The 6,662-nt window shown below is 30.9% G+C and overlaps 1 long non-coding RNA gene across 1 annotated transcript in view; it reads left to right on the forward strand.

Annotated features, from left to right (window-relative positions):
• LOC137642424 (uncharacterized) overlaps window positions 1-1,473 on the forward strand; it is a 2,819-nt gene extending 1,346 nt beyond the window's left edge. Inside the window, exon 3 of the long non-coding RNA XR_011044782.1 lies at window positions 1-1,473. This exon is cut by the window's left edge and continues 192 nt beyond it. This is a non-coding gene — a long non-coding RNA (uncharacterized lncRNA).
• The last annotated feature ends 5,189 nt before the right edge of the window (window positions 1,474-6,662 follow it).

A 6,662-nucleotide genomic window follows, 5' to 3' on the forward strand; every position in this document is an offset into this window, starting at 1 on the left:
TATGCTTGAGTCTTCGGCTCGCACTGGAAAATATGGCTGGCTATAATGCTCGAATTAATAGGTTACTGGTCAGCAAGAACGTAAAAAATTTGCTTAACTTTTAAGTAATTACTTTATTGTAGAAATTACAATTAAAGGCTTACTGGAAAAAAAAGATATTTTGATAAATCTGGCAGCTAAAATCCTATTTGGTAATTCAAGAAAATTGAGGCTTTTGGTCTATTTGGTAACACTTTCCCTTAAACGAAGATTATTTATTAAGCCTTTCAGTAGATTATAATAAATTTTCATACCAAATTGAAACTTGTGTGAACTTATAAATTTCATCAGTTTATTCGTAAAATTTTTTTGTATTCTCTTCAAATTAAATATCTTCAAAACTATTGGTTGTCCTATTTGCTTGATATTGGGATATTACTTAAATGTTGAAAAGGGGCTGGTACAATACTCTTTTTAAGATTTTTTTAAAGTGAAATTGTGTAAATTCAAAAAAGAAAAACGTGACTTGGTTTTGTAGTGTGGAAACCAGCATGGTAATCTCTAAAAATAGTTATAAGAGAACAATTTTGACAACTGGTATATGAATGACAGATTTTGAATAGCTATATGAAAACCAAAGTTAATAAAATATTTAACATTATCTTTATTGATATCTTGTTGAATAATGGATCCAAGATTGATAGTTTTTTAGCTATTAATAGAACGCTGAACTGTGGAAATTTCACAATCTCATTGTTAATCTGCTTTCTTAAACTGTAAAAATCCGGTAAAAATTGTTTTTAGTTTTGCAAGGCATTTACCATATAAAAGAAATGAGACTTAAAGGATTGACATCAGTCGCTAACCCGTAGTAGATAAAGGGTTGAAATTATGGGCGCCTGGATGTTACTGAAATAAGTCTGAGAACTTTATCTTTACAGAAAATTAAAGGGTATTTTTTTCCAGTGTATTTTACAAAAGTTTTTAGCAAGGCTTTAATATATGAACTAGGAAACTTACTGTAAGTAGTCTGTATCTATACTGGTTCGGTAGTATACATGAAAGTAACCCACCTAGGCATTGTGGTGTGGAAAAATTGAGCAAACATCCTTACTGGCATAGTTTAGGCAATTATCCATTAGTCTGTGAGATTGGTGGTGGTTCTGACTATCGGTTTGGTTGAAGTTTTGACTTTCTGTAACTTGCTTTAGTCATAAATATTTTGGCCCAAATACATGGTATAGGATAAATTTATTGAAATTTAGTTTAAGGTTGTATTATCCTTAAAATTAAACTTGTGCAGAGGATGAAACTGGACTTTCAACATTGGTAATCCGTAACGTTATGCTTTTTTTTTTTTTTTCTTGCTTTTCATTTACTCATCATATAACTGAATTTTTGTTGGTCATGACTTTTCTAGATCATCTTGATATTAAAATATGAAAATTTTTATCGAACTCTGTTCAGTTTTGTTTGATCATTGAAAATCTAGGATTGTTTGATCATTGAAAATCTGGGAAAAAAAAAAAATTAACAACGCTACACAATGGATAAATGTTTGAATGAAAATAGAAATAAATTCGCGTATGATAAAGGGCAGAGTCATTTATAGGGGAAATAGTATCTTTTTGCGTCCCAAGGTCTAAATATTTTCGCAATTCAAACAAGATGGATTTTAGCAGCAATAGGAATTTAAAGGTTATTAAACAAGGTACAAACTTCATTATAACTTTATAAGCGTCAAATGTCTTGAAACTAGGTAGTGGAGACTATTTTTCAATCATTTTATATTAATCATAAAAGTAGGTAGTGAAGATATTAAAATATATTTAAATGATGCTTTTGGGATACAGCACGTGTTAAGAGTTCATTCCTGGGAGGAAACAAAAAATCAAAGCTGAATGTGTTAATGGGGATAACATCTGCAGTAGATATGAAACTGCCACTAGCAGTTATATGGGCAGATACTTCAGCAGCTAAGAATTATGAAGCTTTCAAAAAGAATAAGGCTGTCAAAACGGATATCACTTGTCATTTTGTCCTCGAGAAGTAAATAAAAATATATCTAATGATTTTTTAAGTTTTGAAACATTAGAAGCTATTTTTTTCCTTTGTGTATAACGGCGTAGATCCTTTTAAAAACTAGTTCTATATCATAAGGAACTAGCATTTCCTATTGTATGGCGTGTTCAACCCCATGGCTATTTTTTTATAACGCTTTTAGAACTTTATATTTTATTACCAGCTTTTGTAAATTGTTTTTAACCAATAGAAAAGGAATTACTTTATATATCAAGTGAGGACACTAGCAGAGCCTGGCGGTTGGGAGTTGGGACAAAAAAAAAAAAAAAGAAATCAAATATAGTTTAACTAAAACCTTGGGTTTAAAAGAAAGGTTTGACTAAAACTTGGGGTTTAGTAAATAAAAAGTTTGACTAAAACCTGGGGTTTAAAGAATAAAAAGTTTGACTAAAACCTGGGGTTTTAAAAATAAGTGACTAAAACCTGGGGTTTAAAAAAGTGACTGAAACCTGGGTTTAAAAGAAAGTTTGACTAAAAGCTGGGTTTAAAAAAAAGGTTACTAAAACCTTGGGTTCGTTAAAAAAAGTGACTTTTTCGGCATATGGGTGGAAGATATTTATTTTTATCATTTTTTCTTTTCAAATTCCCCCAAAGTTAGTTTATTTTTTTTATACGACGGCCCTCTTGCTTAAAATTTAAAAACTCTGATTCAAAATTTAAAAGTAAATTTATGATAGTCACGAGCTTAATTGTAAAAAACCATCTTTATTGCAAACTTGATAGTCATACATATGTACACAGTAGTCCACTTAACTTTTATCCCCTTCAAAGGAAAACTGGCTTAAGTTTCGTTTATTTTTTTCTATTGACTTAAGCATACATAAAACTAATTTTCCTTGGTCTTTATTCTCGAGACAAGAGTTAATTTGAAACTATAAACTATTTGTGGCTGAAAGCTTAAGTCAAGTACCAGTGATATCATAAATAGCCCTTTCTTAAAAACTTTATTAATCGGTTAGCATGTACAATAGACAAACGTAAGTGCATCGGAGAGGATGGGGGAGTTATTGTCACTTATGATATAAAATATAACTTCTTTCAATTTTCGCATATTTCCTTCAACTCTCGGAAATATTTTGGTTATATTTCATGGAAATGACAGAAATTCTTATTTTCGGATTTAAAGAGCTCTTCTCTAGCAAGGTATAGAGAGGTTACAACCTATCTGTAGCCACGCCCCTGTGTGCAATGTAGCTGACGTCAGAATAATAATCTATATAAAATTAGGTGTAAATCCCGTAGACTTATTTGAACTCGCGCCAAAATGTATTATAGAGAACTAGAAAACAATTGATGGTACCCTAAAGTAAATCGATCATTCCTGGTTGAAAGAGATGACACTTACTTTGCATTTAACAATGAATTTTTCTCCTACATTTGACGAATCTACATAAGCCTCTGTCATAAAAGTATCGGTAAAATGTATATTTTTATTGTAATATATTTTGTGTATCAGAACAATCTTTGCCTCCATTGATCAACTATAGTCTAAGGACAATAACTGCAGTTAGGGGGGAGTGTTATTTTTATCTTTAAATATATCATTATGGTGGAGTTATCCGGGAAATATTTGGTTCGATTCCTTATTCATATCGGTAACTATAAAGTTAACGTCTCACAAGAGAACGCTTGGCTATGCTCTCATCTGATTGACACTTTAACACGTTTATATATGTGTATATATTTATATATATATATATATATAATTATATTTAGAATACACATGTATAAATAATATATACATATATTTTAATATACATATATATGTATGTATATATATATATATATATATATAAGTACACATGTACAAATATTATATACATATATTTAAATATACATATATATGTATGTATATATATGTATATATATATATATATATATATGTAATATATATATATATATGTATATACATATATATATATATATATATATGTGTGTGTGTGGTGTGTGTGCGTGTATGCATATAAATATATATATATATATATATATGTGTGTGTGTGTGTATACACACACACATATATATACATATATATATATATAATATTATATTTATTTGATATATATATATTGTGTGTGTGTGTGTGTATACACACACACATTAGTATATATTATATTATATACATATATATATATATACATATATATATATACATACATATATATATATATATATATGTGTGTGTGTGTGTGTATATATATATAATATATATATGTATATATATGTTAAATGATATATTATAGTATATGTATGTATGTATTCAGTTCCCTGTTGTTCTTTTGCGTCTGAGCATCAAGTTGCCTTATGAATTCTACGTGTGTGTATATATATGGGCCCTGGTGAAAAAATCATATATACATCAGCATAGAAGGCTGGTACAAGATTACTTGGGCATTATACATTTTTTTTATAATTATCATACAAGAATTGTGATTAAGATAAACCAAAAAAAAAAAAAAAAAAAACACTTAGGTACGTAATTTTTTAAGTATGCACGATACCCCTATTTAAAAAAAATAATCCAAATATTTTTGAGAATAATACTAGGTGAGAAAGAGAGTCTTGAGTAGACAACTAGAGAAATGGTCATTCCTAAGACGCGTCCTATGCGGCACATACACACATACGTGCTATACTTGCTTCCAACAAGGAGGCTTGGTATACCCTTTTAACCAATCAAGTCCTTATAGAGACTATTAATGCACAGACTGCTTCTGGATAAGGTAGCTTTCTTTTAACATTTTAATGTCTAGGCATAACTCGACAATACAAATTACCTCTGATTAATTGTAGCAGATAGCATTTTCACTTTTTCTTAAGTAATTAGACCTCTGGTGGCCGATGTGGTAACGTCCCTGACTGGTCAACGACAGACTGGGGTTCGAGTCCCATTTAAACTTGTTTCTTTGATCAGTGCAACCTCACTATCCTTGTGGGCTTAGGATGAGACGTTTGGAGAAGCATATAGGTCTATCTACCGAGTCATCAGCTAGTCATTGCCTGGCCCTTCTTGGTCCTAGCTTGGGTAGGAAAGGGACCTTGGACGCTGATCATATGTAATATGGTCAGTCGTCTAGGACATTGTCTTGCTTGATAGGGCAATGTCACTGTCCCTTGCCTGTCTCATTCATAAGTGGCCTTGAAAAGGAACTGCTAACGTTCGTGTTGAAAGTTAATTAGTTCCCAAGAACGGTGGGTATTTTATGCATTGAGAAAAAAATTATCATTCGGATATTATTATGCAGAAATATATTCACACTAATTGCGAATATCACTGATTTCTTAATAGTTCTTAAAAGAAAATTCTGCATCACTGGGTATTAGCATTCCCCTCTTCTGATCAAGCTCATCTACTTTTCCTTTGACTTTCCATTGACGGAAAATCTCTCTCTCTCTCTCTCTCTCTCTCTCTCTCTCTCTCGTGAGGATTTATCCCACTTCAAAAAAATCACCCCCCCGCCTTTTTTTTTTCCTTTTTCCAATATGGCATATACAGTAGACAATATACAAAGTTCTACGCCCTCGTAAAATTTAACAGCCTCGAATTAATACAGGAAAATCTACTGTGTAATTTTCGGGCAAAATTATTTCATTACATTGCAGGAAGTTTTGAGCAAACAGCCGAATTTTGTTTTTAGTTATTGCATTTGAAGCTGACATAAAATTCAACTGTCGGGGAACGAGGAAATATCTTCGCCCATTTGTAATTATTTTACTGTTTTAATGTTGCGTCGAATAATTAGGAATTAGAAAATATGTTTAATGTGCTGGACGGCTGTTGAATATAGCCATTCACAACTTAAAGGTCTATTCAGGATTAATGAACAAAATGGATACTAAATGCCAGACGTTTTATTTGATAGGATTTTGTGTTATCTTATATGGAAGATCCAATTTAATGTTTCTGTTATTATACTGTTTCCTTTCGATGTTCATTACTTCTCTTTTAGTTTATTTACTTAATTATTTCCTTTCCTCCCTGGGCTATTTTTCCTTGTTGGAACACTTGGGCTTATAGCTTCTTGCTTTTCCAACCAGGGTTGTAAGTTAATTTGTAATAATAATAATAATAATAATAATAATAATAATAATAATAATTATAATAATAATAATAATAATAATAATATGATATGGAGGATGCTGTCGCTCATCACTGTAAAATTTGCCATTCTAACCTCTAAATTAATAACCATTAAATATTTCAAACTATAATTACAATACGTGGCAAAATCTAGGAACAATAGTTGATATATATTAAGGTCCTTGAAATATCTGCTTTCAAATAACCTCCAAAAATGTGTACGTGTATTAATTGTTATGTCTTTATTTCCATACTCGTATAGATTGTTCCAATGATAGTGTAGTTATAAGGCAGGTATCGTAATATGTGTGGACATTGTGCAATGCACGTCATATCTATTGAAATCTTACGTTGATAACACTCCATTTACAATCATCTTAGTAACCCAGGCTTGATTCTATATACATAGAGGTTTCACCACTTCCTTAAAAACTTGTATCCTCTGAAAATTCAGACTATTTATGCGGTAACGTAGCTGCCTGGTGAACGCCAGACTGGGGTGTGAGGTTCCTCTCAAACTCG

Source organism: Palaemon carinicauda, chromosome 6 (assembly GCF_036898095.1).
Source record: "Palaemon carinicauda isolate YSFRI2023 chromosome 6, ASM3689809v2, whole genome shotgun sequence".
NCBI lineage: Eukaryota > Metazoa > Arthropoda > Malacostraca > Decapoda > Palaemonidae > Palaemon > Palaemon carinicauda.